The sequence below is a fragment of the Taeniopygia guttata genome, chromosome 4, assembly GCF_048771995.1.
Source record: "Taeniopygia guttata chromosome 4, bTaeGut7.mat, whole genome shotgun sequence".
NCBI classification, from domain to species: domain Eukaryota; kingdom Metazoa; phylum Chordata; class Aves; order Passeriformes; family Estrildidae; genus Taeniopygia; species Taeniopygia guttata.
In genome coordinates this window covers 33,659,021-33,675,914 of record NC_133028.1, presented here as the reverse complement: position 1 = coordinate 33,675,914, position 16,894 = coordinate 33,659,021, and the positions used below count along the sequence as shown (strand labels likewise).

The 16,894-nt window shown below is 35.4% G+C and overlaps 1 protein-coding gene across 37 annotated transcripts in view; it reads left to right on the top strand.

The window, feature by feature from the left end:
• The window catches only part of TENM3 (teneurin transmembrane protein 3), a 1,292,556-nt gene that overhangs the window by 45,814 nt on the left and 1,229,848 nt on the right, over nt 1–16,894 (top strand). For all 37 annotated transcript variants that reach the window (XM_072927763.1, XM_072927759.1, XM_072927755.1 and 34 more), the window contains exon 2: nt 9,759–9,875. The gene's annotated coding sequence lies outside the window, so the exon portion shown is untranslated. The remainder of the gene's footprint in view (nt 1–9,758; nt 9,876–16,894) is intronic.

Below are 16,894 nucleotides of genomic sequence, written 5' to 3'. Positions count from 1 at the left end.
CTGAACAGTGGTCTCCAATTTATTCTTGTTTGTCTCTCTTTCTGCTACCTTAACTAACTCAAATCTAGTACTTATTAAAACCCACAAAATCACATATTTTTAGCTCTGATTTTTGAATCTTATTAGAATAACTTCTAGTTATTTTTTTAACTACATAAGTACTTTTCTGAACACATTAGTTTTTCAGCTCTTAAATTGTATTTGTTTTGGTGGAAGACTTTTCCTGTTTTTAAATAGTTTGATCAGATTATGCCAGTAAATGAACATCAGATGCATTGAGATCTAGCCACACTGCCCAAAATTGAGGCACCTATTTTAAGAGTCCTAAACTTCAATGTCTTCTAAAGGTACTCTCTTTCCATTTCATGGTATAGGGAATTTAGATGCTCAATTTACACTCCCTCATATATTACCAGTGGTGTTAATCCATATTGTATAATACAAGTAATTTCTGACTCATTTCTGTTTAACCACTTGTTTGGAAGTTTTAGGCCTAAATACAGTTTTTTATGCACTCCATTTTTGTGGTAGATAAGAACTTTTTTTCATTATTTTCTGAATTCAGTTATTTCTGTTTTGTATGGACGCAGTTCATCAGTGAAATAATTAAACCCCATTTTTTTGCCAACAGCTAATTTTAGTACCTGCTGGCTTTCACTTGTTGTGGCAGTAGTTGTCATTGTTAGACCCTAAACCCTGGTTTTGTTGTGTAGATATGTGTAAATGTGTATGTGTGTGTGCATACATATTTATATCCTCCTGCAAAGGTCACACTCCTGCCGTATATGACAAAGTGTTCATGAAAAACTACATGACTTTAGCACATTATCTTTACAAATGCCTTAATTACCATATGTCTGTGCACGCTATTACTACATCCTCACTAAAATGCTATCGCATAGCTTTCAATAGCTCTTTCCAAAAAAATTGTGATTTTTACATAGTTTGAATTTTGGCTAGCCAGACTTCTCATACTCGGTTACAATTAAATCAGTGTTATTTTTTCCTAAAGGCAACATGTGTCCTAGTCTTATTGCTAAGTCTTATATAGGGATATACTCTCACCCAGGGTGAGATGGCTATGAAGCTGAATTCAGAGAGTGAGGAGAAACTCCTGCTGTATGTCTTTTCTGCTGAACCACTGAAAAGAAGCAGATGTAGAGCTTAAGCTCTTGACAGGGAGGATGTGTGCTAAAGTCTACAAACAATTCCATGGGTGAAGGTATGGGTGTTAGCATCATTGGAATGGGTCTTAACCTCTCTTCTAACTTGAAGCAGCAGGTTTATTACAGAGTACAGACAGCTTTGCTCCTGAAATGGGCAAGTGTGTCTGCACCAGCCCGAGTTTCTGAGCTTTGAGGTAAAATGGCAGGTTCAAAGGCAGACGTGGTAGGCAGTTTGGGAAGGTTGGACCTTCCCAGTACCTCAGCCAGTGGGGAAGGGAAGAGGGCAACATGCAGCTGGGAGTTTAGGATCAAACGAGGCTGTGTCCTCCAAAACCTGGAGAGAGGAAATCCCGTGGGCATGTGCCCCAGTGGACTCTGTTGGAGTGAAGTTGCAAGATTCATCTGTCTCCTTTAGAGACACTGGCTTTTCATAGTGTGATTTTCAATACGTTCTTCTTTGAGACTCTGCTGCCAACAGAAGGCAATGATTCTTGAAATTTTTGGAGGTATTCAGATTTATAAAAGGCTAAAGGTGAAAATGTGAAAATTACTCTATTTATTGTCACTATGATTAGTAAGGAAGTAGTTCCCTTGAACTCTTAGAGTTTTGCTTCCTTTGACCAGCACATCCCCATCATTTGCACTATCAGCTCTGTTGGCTGAAGGGCAGGTGTTGAGCGTTCCATTGGGGCAGGAATGTCAGGGTGCAGCCACAGCCCAGGCTGAGGGCAGTGAGAGAGCAGAGAGCAGAGCCAAGAGGCCGCGCACCACCAGCCCCTGGCAGCACAAAGGGCTGGGCACCTGCAGCACTGCCAGGTGGGCCCAGCACACAGCAGGAGCTGAGGGCTTGGCAGGGACAGTGAGAGCTTCGTGTCCTTGGGCTGGGAAGGTTTAAAAGTCTGGGGGATCCTTTGCTCGGTGTCCCTCCTCAGAGGGCACCAGCTTGGGCTGTTCCTGGGCTACTGCACTGTGAGCAGATGGCTTTATGGAGCGAGACACCTGAGCCAGTGCCATGGCAAGCCTGGGATGGATCCGGTGAGAAACCTGCTCTGACTCTGGGATGGGATGTGTGGGAACCCCTTAGGTCACCGCAGCCATCGCTGTGGAGAGAGAGCAGCCCCAGCTGGGGAAGTCTGTGGTGATAGAATGTCACTGACAGAGTCTTGTGAGACTGGGAGTTTTCCCCGACAGCAAGCAGCATGCTTTTTGTCATTACTGCAAGTTTTACCTTTCTTGTATTCATGACGGAAACCTTTTAACAGTTGTCTGGCATTGTATTGCATGATATCTTTAATTTTAAAAATTAAATAAAATATATACATTTAAGCAAAAAAGTACAGTTCTGATAGTTTAGATGACATAGATTATAGAATATTTCTGAGTTCTATTTAAACTAAGGCGTTTGTGTTAACATTTGAACATTAAGGAAAGTATTAAATCATAGAATTTTAGGCTATCTCAAGTTGAAAGGGACACATAAGGATCATTGACTCCAGCTCCCCATCTTGAGCTAACTAATGATCTAAAAATAGTACTGGATATTCTGCCAGGTAGCTTTATATGCAACTGCTGCTGTCTCCATCATTGTTCTCATCTCTTCTTATCTTAGATGCCAACCTCCCCATATTGGATGGGGAGTTGGACTGCATCCAAATGATCTGGTCCATGTATTTTTTTTTTTATCCCTATTTTTGGTTACTTATTTATTCTTCAATCTCTTCAACATAATTCTGAATACTTAGAAGAAAAAGCTAGCTCTAACTTGAAAAAAATCATATAGCAAGTAACCACAGACCCCAACATTTTGGTTGTTTCTGTTGTCTGAAGGGAGATTTTCTCTGTGGATCTTGTTTTGTAACTTCAAAATGGATATATTCAACTGATGGAAAAATGTAATTACTGTCCTTAAGATAATTTATCACCAAACTACATTTGTGACATCAGCCATTATGAGGTCTAATGCATGTAATTGGCAAATGTGTTTGCATTGCGTACTTTATTCTAATTGACGTCTACCATATTGCTGCTGACAGCCTTTCAGCCCAGATGAATGCTTTTTGCCAAGAGCTGATACTACTTTGCTGAAGTAGTTGTACATGGACACATTGTACTGAAGATGAGTAAAATTCACTGTGTATTTTTTTACTGCTCAGGTGTCAAGTCACCAGTTCTGAATAGTGAGGCTTTGACATGCATCAAGTAGATTTGTAACAGTTTGACAATGTCACTTCTGAGGGTTTGTACAGTACACCAAAAGAGGACTATTGAAATAATGAAAGGTTGCTATGTGCTTTGAAGCACTGAATGCAATTCATAAAAGGCAAAACTTTATGCACCAAATCACTGAAGAAAAATATTTTACTTAAGAAACTATTAGACATTTTCTTTCTTGTAATAAGATTATGCTTTGTCATCAGTACTCATGCAAGAGGACCATGAAAATTAATTTTATGAGTTACTGAAGTCCATAAGAGACTTTCCAAAGCCATTAAATAGTCAACATACCTACTACAGTGACATCCTGTCAAATAGTAGAGAGTAGGCTGTCAGTCTTAGTGAACTAAATCATGGCGTACTGTTGCATGTAGGCAAAGGTCTTCAGTAATAAAGATAAAATAACTGTAGTGTTAGTGAGATCAGGAAGTTTCTATTTGTTGTCTTGGCTATAATTAATTCACCCTAAAATCTTTAGAGGAAAAGTCAGAGAAACACAGTATCACTGTATTGAAGTGGTTGTTCAGATAAAAGTATATTGAAAGTGTAAATTACATTAAATTGACATAATACAGTAATATTGAAACAGGAAAGCTACACATTAAGCCAGTTTTTATAGGAATTTGAACATAAAAAGTCATTGTTACCATCATTTCCAGTACTCTTTTTTTTCCTATATATTAAGGCATATTTTCTCCTTTCTTCCGGAGTTCCTTGAAAATTCTTGCTATAAATGATAAAAAACCAGTCTAAATTGTAAATTTAGATCAAAACAAAATCTTACTTCATTATTTGAATGTCCTGTTAGTTTCAAGCATGTTTTAAATTGGTTTTTACCATGTTATTCTTTGCAATTTGAAATATTCAAGAACATAACTTTAAAAAAATAAAACTTTGTTTCATTTTAATACATCTTTTAGATTCAGTAGCTAAAAGCCAGCTCACAGCACTGTACTTGAAATATGTTGTCCATTGTAGACAATATTCTGGATTCATTCAATCATGCCTGGATTTTATTAAAAATCTACAAGGGAAAGAAATGGCTAGAACCTTTCCTCCTGTTTTTGATAAAAGGTTTAAATTAGAGAAACATATTTAGTTTTAAAAAGCTCTACAAGTTTACAAGTAAGGATTGTTCATATTTTTGTGGATGTTGGATAGAAAGCCTTTTTTTACAAGTTCTCATATTATCCTTATAATAAGATATTGATTAAATTGCTTTAACTCTCCTCCTAAGCAGCATTATTGCATCATAAAATCACTGAATCATTAAGGCTGGAAAAGAGCTCTAAGATCATGAGCTCTTTATGGCATCATCTCAGCATACACATCCATGTCTCTTACAGCATGCATATTGTTTAAAAGCTATTCTGTATATTTTTATAGTATCCATGTGTGAGGTATGTGGGCTTCCAGAGACCACATATAACATATGAAGGATTTGGAAAAAGAATTCAGAACTTCAGAAAGAGGTTTAGCTGTGCAGTAGTATAAGAATTATGATTAGATTTTCCATAAACAGACTATTTGGTATTTTCAAGCAGTTAAGGTGAATTTACTTTTCACCTTAAGATGACAATTTTTTTCATGCTTATTCAAAACATTTTCTCATAGACCTTATTGAAAGTGAACTTAATATTTTTACTAGTCATTGGACATAATTTTTCTAGCGATGCTGTGTTTTCTATAACATACACTGTACAAATAAGCTGTTAGAAAATGAAATATCTTTCATATTTTAAAAGGAAAAACATGATAGCAACAATATGATGTTATAGGACTCTGAAAATGTAAATGACACATCTGTAACCAAAGGAAATGTGTCTGAAGGTTTCCCTAATTATCTGCATGAAAGACAATTGAACACAATTGTAAGAAATCATCAGAGTACATATATCTAAGACATCTATGCAAATTTAATTCTTTAGCATTTTGCTAAAATAAATAGCAACTATTCTCAAATTTTAAATTATGTAGTTTTTCAGATTTGACATCTATTTTTTGTACAATGTGATCCATAACCTTTGTGTGTCCATTTCAGATAGCAATACCTATTTGCACAAAATTTAGCTTTCCATCTACTTTTAATATGTAATAGCCATGTTACATAGTTTATAGGGCACTGAGGTTGGTCAGGCATGATCTGCTCAGACAAGAAGAAACTGATTCTACAAATACCTGATCCACAACCTTTCTGGAGACACAGTTAAGGCTGACCAGCCTGTAGCTCCTTGGGTCTTGCTTTTTGCTTGTCATAAAGAGGAGCATGACAGCAACTGCCTTCAAGTCATCAGAAACATTTTAAAAAGGACAGGCAGTCTCACAGAGACACCTGCCAGCTCCATGAACACCTCTGGGGGTGCCGTGCACCAGGGCCATGAACTTATATTAGTCTAAGCGGGTTAAGTAAGCGATCCACTCCTCTTTCATCTCCTGCAGGTGCTGCTTCACGGCTGGAGAATCTCTTCAGAAGCTTAGGGACCCTAGAGGCTTGAGGAGAAGCCTTATCAGTGGAAAAAAGGCATGGAATACCACTGCTCTTTGTATATGGTTTGTCTCTAGCCCTGCTGTCCCATCGGGCAGTGGCAGCCACTGCCCAGGGCTGCCTCCCTGCCCTTGGTTGCAGCTGCTCCCTGCGGCCGCGCCCTCCTGTACGAGGGCTCACAGCTAATCCCGGCTCAGTACACCTTTTCTTGCCCTGTCCCATACTGCCCTACCTCCCTTTCTTACTGCAAGGCTTTTAGAAGATTGGCGAGATTTCTAGGCAGGCTTTTTTTTTTTGCACGGAAAAGGAAATAATAGAGTTTAAAAACCTCCAGTCTTGGAAAAAGAGTGTGTGAGGGTGTGTTTGGTGTTGGCATTTTTTAAATTTAATTTTTTTAAGGTTTTATTTATTTGTTTGACTTATTTATCTATGAGCTTTGTGAGTGATGCTGAGTAGAAGCCAAGGCATGTGCTGCTGGGAGATAAGAAAAATAAGGCAAAAAAGGAGACTGGAATGAACAGATAATGTTCTGACACATTTGATAGATATTCCTTATCTTGGATGCTATTATCATGGAAGTAGTAGAATTACAGGGCTGAACTGCTTTTCTTAGGGTCATTTTATATGTTAAGGGTGGGATATTACAGAGCTGAGAAGCCAGAGAAAGTCTTATGAAAAAAATTAATCTAGTACTTAAAATGAGATACAGATGTTAACATAGTCTTCTCGCCAGGGATAACTGATAATTTCTCATTGCTTTCATATGCCAAAGGGACAACTATCCCATGGCTTTGTGTAAGCAGATCATTTGTTTTAGACTTCTTGTCCAGTTTTAAACTTTTGTTAGACAGTGGACTATATTTTTGTTAATAATCCTCCAAAAGTATTTGATGCCTGCTATGGCTTGTGGAAAATTGTAGTCCCTAATTTCCATCCTAATATTAAAGAAAATGGCTTAACCTTGTAGATCAGAGAGGGTGAAGTGTTGAGAAGAAGATGAGCACAACTGAGCTGGAGTAGCAGAGAAGCTGAAAAATATGGGCCACAAAGGCATATATATGTGGTGAACATGTAACTCATTCATTTATTCAAGAGGAACAGCAGTTCCACGAGTTTCTGTGACAGCATAAAGGAATACCTGACAACTTGCTATTAAGTTCAGCTTGTTAGCTTATTCCTCAGTTGATTTTCCTATGTTGTGAAGGTCTTCATGCACACATGTACCTGTGTGGTTAACTGATAGCTCCCTGTATTATCTTTCCTGTGAGCTGGCATGGGTGAACATGGACAAATGAGACACTTGTTTTGAGTGGTCATAGATTTATTTTGTTTTGTCTTCTGTGTTCTTTCCTGTTGTTAAAAAACCTTCTGTACTCTGATGTATATACTTTTCTATTTAAAGAGCTTCGCCCTGCAATCTAATATAGATATCCCAAAAGACAAACATCCATTTTGAAAATCGATTATATTTTAAAAAAATAACAGACTGCATTTTCATTAGTGCAGGCTGAAGAGCTAAAATGCTTTAAAAAGAAATCTTCACCGAAAGATCCAAGGAGCTTGTGGGACAAATCTACATACAATTATGTAAAACCTTAAAAATTAAACATAAATTATCTCACGTTCTGTTAGCTTCTTTGTGTGAGGTAAGAAGTGTCTTTTCCAACCTAGTTAATTCTGTATAGAAAGCAGTGGAAGATTCAGGGGTCAGTATTGGAATGTCAGATGAGTGATGTTAGAATCCAATGATTTTAGTACATATAAAAAATTAACTACACAAAAAAATGACAAACTTGTAAAACTAAATACAAATTATCTAACTGCAAGGCTAAGCTCAACTAGAAACGAAGAACTATATTTTATTTGCGTCTTAGGTGCAAAGATTATTTGATTTATAAAGCAATAAGGTATGCATAAAGGAATACACAAACCTTTGCATGATGTATAGTAGCACCATATTTGAGAACTTAAGGATGGTGAAATTTCAAAAGCTCAGAAAAGGACTGAAAGTAAGACCTGAATAAATATCTAAAGAATTGTGCATCATTGTCTTACCTGAATTTCCCTGAGGGAAGGTCACTGAGGGACCTGAAATTATTAAGGTATTCTTCTAAGCATCTGCAAGAGATACAGCAATTGTACAGCATAGATTTCTCAGGAGTAAGTCAGTCCTATTTTGTCTCTTCAAAAACTGCAGCAAGCCTAAGGAGACATTACTTTAATTTTGTAAATAAACTGCAGTTTTGATAATTGTGTAGCATTCTTTTAAGCAAGCCACGGAACTGTGATCTAGATAAGATTAGACTACAAGTATTATTCAAGTTTTTTGAGTTAAAAGGATATATTTATTTGCAGTCACTCTTTTCCACATAACTGGGGTTGTGGGGAGGAGTGTAATTATGTAAAATTCTGTACTGTAATATTATTCTATGGTATTGTTGGTTGTTTCAGAAATGGAGTAGATGCTAATATTGCTGTTGTCCCAGGCTTAAAATAATCCAAATAAATTGTATAAATACCAGAAAATAATAGACATTCAATTTGGTGAGAAAAAGCAGAAGCCATAAGTAGGAATAATGAACAGCATAAATGGAAGATGAAGAATTCCCTCTAATGCTTCAGGGAAGAATATGGGGACAGCATATTTACCATGCCATACTGTTACATGTGTGGCCAGTTCCAGATTTTTTGTTTTCTTACACAAGTGTTTTCCTTCCTTCCAGCAGTAGCAGAACTCAAGATGTGCTAAAATGCCTGGCAGACATCTTTTGACAAATCTGAAAACACTTCATTCCTCTATCACCCTTTATGAGTTGGAGGCATGACAAACATTTCTGTTTACTGGGTTGATAGTCTGTGGCAAAGGCACAAGGAATAGAAACTGCTGAAACAAGATCCACTTAATCTCTACAGATGTTTAGGAGCGTAATGTATAAGGATCCAGTAAAATAACTTGGAGGCTCAAGTTGTCTAAGTTTCTAAATGTGCAAATAAAATGTACCTGGTTATTGATAATTCATTAAATTAAATATTAAAGGCATCGAAAGAAGCCTGAACCAAGTTTATTCAACCTAAAAAATGGAAATAATGAGGGTTGCAATATAGAACATTTTTGAGAAGGGATATCAGCATAAACTTATTTAGATATGGCAAGAATTATAAGGAATTAATTTGCAGCCAAGCCTAGATATGAAAGATAAAGTAAGAATGGTTATCTCCTAGGGTAGATTTTCTTAAAAAAATTTTATTTGGAGTGTGATTCAGCTACTTAAAGGGAGTAGTACCAGCCCTTGTCAGTATTGGTTTGGATGTGAAGATACATCTGAACCCTGCCTCCTTTAAGAAATACCAAAACTGGCCATTTTTAATGCCTTATTCCTGGCTCTTCTGCTTTCTGTAGAACTCTGCCAAGTATGTAAATAAGAATCAGAGAGAAGAGAAGCTGCTTCTTCTATTTCTACTGAAATTCAAAAATTATGAATTAACTCTACTGTTAAATAAACATGACTGTTTATTTCTTGTATTCTATGTACTCCAGTAGTTCTACAGGCTGAACAGAAATGTGGTTGTGGTGTCTTGGGCGGCTGGGCCAGCTCCCTCTGTGGTCACTATGTTTCTCCTCTCAGGCTACCACATAGCTGTTAAGGTGTAGTGATAACATCTGTTTGATTCTCCTTGGCAGTCTTGAGATTGTAGAACTCTGGAATCACTTGGGTACTACAGAATTAAATGAAGACTAAATTTAAAATTCCTGCTATAATTCCATATTGGTGAATAATCATATGGACTTTGCCATAAACTATTGTTCAACGTATTCTCATTTTTTCATTTCTAATAATTTGCTTTGTTATTTTCTTTATTTAGCTGTACTGACTCTACTGGTTATTTCCTAGGTGTAGCTACAGAAAAATAGAAAATTGATCACAGGAAGAGAACACACTCTGGATTTTCTTCTGACGTGCAGACTACACTGATTGAAGTATTGAATCCTTTTGCAACACCACCTTCCTGTAAGTAGGCTCAATCAGGGGGAAACAGAATTTTGTTGGGTTTCTGTGAAATTCAGTGCTCTACAAGGAAAATGGCTAATTTAGTATTCTACCAGAGATACAGCTACAAATATTTGTATGCACACATAAGAAAGAACAATGTGAAGGCTTAAAGCTTGTTCTGATGTTCCTCCACCACCTTTTCTGGAATTTAGATTGAGGAAGGAATACCATGTGTCACAGGCATTATTAGCCAATTTTTGGAAATGGTAACTCTCTGTACTGTAGGAGGTGAAATAATGAATTTATAAGGCAAGAAATAGAATTGTAACATGAAGGGATTATAGGGATATCTATATTTGTTCTTATCAATTTCTCTGTGTGTCACTAAAAGAACAAGTAGTCATAGCATCTTCCAGCTAGAGATACACACTATGAACACAAAGAGACAGCATAAACATTGTCCATGGCCGCCCTTGGCTCTGTAGTCAAGGGATGCAGAAAAAAAGTTCTGAGATCGTCAGAGTGACAGTCTAAGGATAAGTTGTGACTAGTAAATATTGAATGTTTCTTAAACTGGATTTTATCACTACCACAAGCTGAGATATAAATCTCTTTATTATTATGGGGAGGAATGGATATTTTGAGATACTTTGAATTCATGAAGCATCCAGGTTTATAAATTAAGGCCTTCTATTGCAACAGGTGTTTGGATTGACATACTAGTTTTCTGGATTCAGAGTTAGAAGTTCTGCATACAAAGCAATATTATTTTAGAATTATTTATTAATTAAAAAAAAATCCTAAAAATGCTATATTGCCTTATTTGATAGACTGCAATTTTATGTTGTTGAAATGTGTAGATATGTGAATTTTCCTATATGATAAAAAAAACATGGTGCTGATTAGGGAATGATATACCTGTATTCCTATGATATACCAAACTACTTTAGAAGTTTGACTCTGAAATTCAGATGTTGATGTTAACTGGAATATTCAGTGCAAAGCAACTAAAATAGGGATCCAAAATGATGAAATAAAAATTTTTACTGTATTGAGCATTTAACTTGTCATTGTCAAACATATCAGTGTCATTTGTGCACTTTATTTTCTATCGTATCATAACATATTTGCATCTACTGAAACAGCTCTTGAATATTCAGTAATATTGTATTGTTTTGTGTGATTTTTCACTTAAAGTTGATTTTATTTGCAGGGATCTAGGGAATGTAGCTTGCCATCTGTTGCTTAAATCTCTGTACATCTCTTCTGCATTGAGTGGATAGCCTTTGTTGCCTGGTTTCATGATTTGGAAATAGGAAGTGATGCTTTGAGATAAGGCAGTACAAGGTTACATTAGTGCTCATCTGTTTATCTGTACTCATTACATTTGAACCCTCTGTAAGGAGTGGCATTTGATAAGGGAAAGGTCTCACTATGGTGTTTCTAAAACTTCAACAGAAAAAGGCTGAGCAGAGGGGAGGGAGTTTCAAACTGACTGGCTGTCCATAGGGTAAGCTTAAACTGTAGTAGGTGAAGGAGTAAAAAATTGCAGCTATCTGTTATGGGAGAAACGTCTGTCATAGCTCAACACTCTCTCACAAGCTAAAAACATTGTAAGTTGTAGATATATCAGAAACAAGGTATCATAAAGTTTCTCATACTTCATATAAATTTGTGCTTCTAATGGCCACCGTGAGCAGTTTGTAAATCTTTTCAGCTTCAGTATTCAAAACCAGAGGAATGCTGACATATCTATAAACACAGGGAGATGCAGTTGTGGGAACTGAAATGCCCGGGTGCAGTCAAATGAAGTGTTTGCCTCTTGTTCTCAGCTTTCTGTTTGTTTTAGGTGTGTTTGTATTACTTCAGTGTGCTTTTAATGGCAGAGTTGTTTTTCAGTGCTGAGCATTTGTTTATAAAATAATTGAAGTTCATTTGAACCATAGTTCAATTTACTTGAACATGTAAATTGGCTCATTTATGAGTCACTCTTGCATGACTTGTACAGCAGTATTCCACATGATAATTTAGGAAGTATATAGTAATTGGCATGTAAAAATTTTGAAACAGATTGCCCAATACATGTTATTTCTTGGAAAAAACAGATCAATTTCAATTTGTTGAATTCTGTACTGTTTTCTCATGGAAGTGAAAGTATATTTATTAAAACAGCAATGACTGTGAGGCCTAGTATGCTAAAATTTGATATTTTCTTTTGTCTAAGAAGCAAAAATTGAGATTAACTTGAGAGTAATTGTTAAACTTAAAGTGCAGGTAGTGGGAACACAAAGAAAAGCTTTCTGATGATTTTTGTCAATCTGTATAATTTTGTAGTTAAGCAGTCATAAATCAAGGAATATTGTATTTTTGAGGCTCATTAAAGAGACATTATACATTAGAATAGTGAGGCAGTCAGCATAATGAAATGATGAATGCTTATAACTATCTGTATGTAAATGATGTGAGACAGATTTGCTGGTGCTACAGAGGAAAATAGCAATCTATTAGACAGTTCCCTGTAGGTGCTACTTCTGGATACAACTGACAGATGTTAAATGTAAACCTCTTCAACAGCAAGCACTTATTAGCACTCAGTGGGGAAAAGATGGCAATATAGAATAAGACAAATAGCAGATAATGCTATTTAAATATCTTTGTTCTTATGAAGCTTTATTGCCGCTCTGTTATTGTGTGGAAGGCTGGGTTTTTGTTTGATTTGTATTGGGAAAGTCTAGGTAGGTAAGAGAACATTTTGGAATTTAGAAAATTGTAATTTTAAACACTTAAGAAAATTTGCTCAGTATTATAATGATGGAAAATCTATGAATGTGCCCTTTCATCAACACACTTATTGTGAAATGTTATTTAGTAAATATTTGTTGAATCATTATGTGATAAATTTCAGTACTGTATGTGTTTCCTGACTTTGTCAGACTAGTTTTGTTTTGTTTCTTTTTCTCCTCCTATGATAAAATAGAAAACTCTAGTCTTTCAGATTTGTCATTTTAAGGGAAAAAAAACAGATATAGTTAATGAAACATGGTTAGCAATAGCAAATACTTTTAGGACATCTTATGATTTCATTTCCAGGCTATTTGTCTCAGTCCTAGCCTGAAATACTACTTCTGGAAGTATAAAATATTAATCTGTATGAGATTCACAATAATACAACTCTTCAACAGAGATCAGCATTAAAGTAGTTCAAGAAGCTATCAATACTACTTGATTTATTTCTAATCCTACTTTGTAATAGATTAGGTTAGGGATTTATATTTCTTTAAAGTATGAATCTAGCCACATGAATTGATTTCTCAAATTGTCAAAGCTTACTTTAAAGCTTTTTATTTTTTGAGATAGCCAGTCCCTAATGAATTTTTTCTAGCTGCCAGCCAAGCTGCTGCTTGAAAGGGTAGAGATTAAGCCAACACTGAGTGCTGCAATGTCTACGTGTTTAGATGGCCTTATGTCTTTTAGTGTTATGAAATCTCTGACGCTATGTGTGCTTTTTCCTTGTTCTCTTTTGTCAGCTGTTTAACGCTACCTTGTGTTCCTTGCACTAAATCTTTTTGGAATTTAGTGTTTCACTGCACCACTGGAGATTTGTAATCCCCTTTCATGGTGTTAAATTATCGGCCACATATGCACTGTGTCTAACTTAGTGGACATATTTATTGTTCCCGGGCCACTGTGCTTGCTAATTTGTTTCTTTATTGCTTTGCCTTGAATTAGGCAATAATCTTCCTCTCTTTTCTGAGTTCTTATAGGAATAGCTAAGTTTATTCCCTTGTACTTCTTGTTCTCAGTTCTCACTGTCACCAATTAAATCTAGATTTTCTTCATGTAGATGGATATTGGTGTATGTTCACATAAAACAGCTCAGTTTCAAGAATGTCAAATGTGAATATCATCTCAGTGGGGAAAGGAGAGTAGATACACTTTATGAGAGACTTTAAGCAATGACCCATGAGTGCAACAGATTTCTCATATAGCCAGAATCTGGAAGTAAGGAGGAGTTCTTGAGTCTAGGAAATGTATTATGATCCTATTAACCTATGTTCATTAAATGATGAAGGGCTTAGAGCTATTGCTGGATTTTATCTTCTCTTTGCAACACAGTTGCAAACATTTATATTAAAAGACCTTTCTGTTCTTTTCCTGGCTTAAGCTTTGCTCCCTTTTCTTTGCTTCTTCTGTTCTCAGCTGTGTATTAATCCCTCTTATGTGCCACAAGAATTTTCAAAACTGTCTTGACTATCTTGTTGAGCCAATCTCTGAAACATTTCAAAAATAGTGAAAACATCTAACATGTACCTTCCCATGACAGATAACAAAACTGGGCTGTGTGCTGTATCTTAAAAAAACCCACAAACACAAAGACAGCAATATGTGTTCTATAGAAATCTTCTAAAATATCTGTTTGAACATTTTATACCCAAAAATATAAGACCCAAACCAGGCTTTTTTTCTTCAACCCTTTAGAGCTTCTACGTTACCCAGCAAAGTAACTGAGATCAGAGATTACTGCATCAGAAATTAAATTCTATCTGTTCCTCTGAGGTTAGTTCTCTATGATCCAGTATGTTTCTATATGATGGAGGTAAATAACTAGAAATGGGTGTTTTATGATTCTGATAAGTGCACTTATTTGATGAGCCAAGGTTTACAAATTACCCACCAGCTTTAAAAATGCACTTAATATGCATATATGATTGTAGACTTTATATAAATATAGTTCCTCAATATATGCAAGGTATACACAGTGTATGTAGTCTTGTAAATGTTGACTAAATATGCAATACATAAATTAATTTTTAATACATGTTTACTTTTAGGAAAACAACTATAGGTTAATAATTAGTACATTATTAATATATAATATATAATGTAATTGCTTCCAGTAGTTTGTGAAAATAGCTTTGAAATGTCTCACCAAACTTTTTTAACTAATAAGAAAGCACACTGAAATGTGTTTCATGGTTTCATTACTTCTGTTTAGACTAAAATAAATAATAAATTTCGTACAATTACATCTATGCAAATTGCTGAGGAATGATGCATTTTTCATTACATACTATGTCAAATCACCAAAGAAAATCCATATCACTGAAAAATGATTTGAAAATACATGTATATGTTATGTTGAGAGTTTTATTGCACTGTCATTGCATTTTTAAATCAATTTGCTTTTCTTCTACTTCTCTACTTTGCTTCGAGTACTTGAATAATTTTTGTCTGAGCTTAGCATTAGATACCACTAGCATTATTTCTTTATATTTCAGTTAAATCTGACTGGTAATCGATAAATGGAAATATTATTTTAAATCTAATACTTTTGTCAGTTGTATTTACCTGAATTTATGACTTTACTAATTGCAAAAGGATTAAAATCGCTTGGATGTTGTTTCTCTTTTACTCAAAGAAATTCCTTTACAGGATGTAATAAATAAGTTCTATGATGCTTGTCTAACTATTTCAGCTATTTCTTTTTTAGAACTGAATAATATGTTTAACTGATATTGAATGACAGTTGTATGAGCTGAGTTCTGCTGTGTAAGTGTGCCAGGAGAGTACAAAATTAAAATATAAGCCCATGATGTAATAATATTTCATTAGTACCTATTTCAAGTAATCAAACAATTAAATTTGTGATGAATTCTAGTGTCAGTATTTTAAAACAAGTAATACTTTGGGTTAACTGAACATCTGCGAACAAGATACATGTCGATTTGTGAAACAAAAGTCAAAAGAGTCTTATGAGCCCATTCCCTGAGATTTGGTCTCTACAGCATTTACAAAAAACATTGGTAATTTCACTTGTAAAAGAGCATTCCGACTGGACCAAAAAGTCATTCTTCACAGTGGGTGTCAAAATGATGTTAGTGCTCACCTGGGAAAGGAAAGGATATATTTAGGCAACCTGTTATATCAGATAACTTTTATTTTAAGTATTGCTAAATTCCACAAATACAGAAAATAGAAATCTTTTTATGGATAAGCTCAAATGTAATGTCCTGTTGGGGGTTTAAAATCTAGGTTTTTGGATTAAACTGAAAAAAACCCATAAATACATATTCAGCAAAAGGTCCCAGCCATGCCATGCCATCCAGCTGAAGGGAGGCCTAAAATTTTCACAGCAGAACCACCAAAAAGTCTTTCCAACATGAAAGCATAGTTTCATGGTTGCAATGGAAGGAGACTCAATGATTGGTTGCTTCACTGGTGCTTTTAAAATTTGATAGCCCAGCAGCAGGAACCACTGTATGTTATCATTGCCTCACATTTGTCAGTCTGCACTTTTTAACAATGAGGACACTGTTTTAGAATTTCATTGCCAAGAGATGACAGTTAAGGCAAGACTATGGAAAAATATGCATATGGAAATGAGTGACAGTTTTATCTTAAGACTTTTCAAGAATAGAGTGTATATATAAACAGTCTTAAAGGAGTCTTTTTTTTTTCTGTTTCAAGATGTGGAAGAATTTTTAGCATAACAATTAAGTAGAGAGACAAAGATTTATGAGTAGTACTGAAAATGGTGTGGACTTAACAACTGGATTGCACGTATTCTAGGTTTCTTCTTTAGCCGTTATAAAATGTTGACATTCATAACTGAGACTGAAGATGAAGAATTGTGGGGAAGAGAAGAACTAAAATTGTAACTAAAAGCAAGAAAACAGTAGAAAAGAATAAACAATAGGGAGAGTGTGACTTTGGACACCAGTGAAGAGGATGAGATGAAAGGTTGCTGGAAATGGAGAAAGATAATGAGAACTTTCTTTCCCATCTTAATTTTAGACATTGCCTTAACCTTAGGCAAACTGTTTGGCATTGCAAAGCAGAAGCAATTATCTGTTTTACTGAAGCGATTTTCACCTGAAAGGAATGGAAATTAGGAAATGAAAAGATGAAAAAAACTGGCATAGGAATGCTGTATTAGCAAGTGTGTATTTAATATCTAGTAAATTGAGATGAGATGCATCATTTGGTAGTAGTAAATCAAACATAAATACTGGTTCTCTAAAAAGATCTTCAAATAT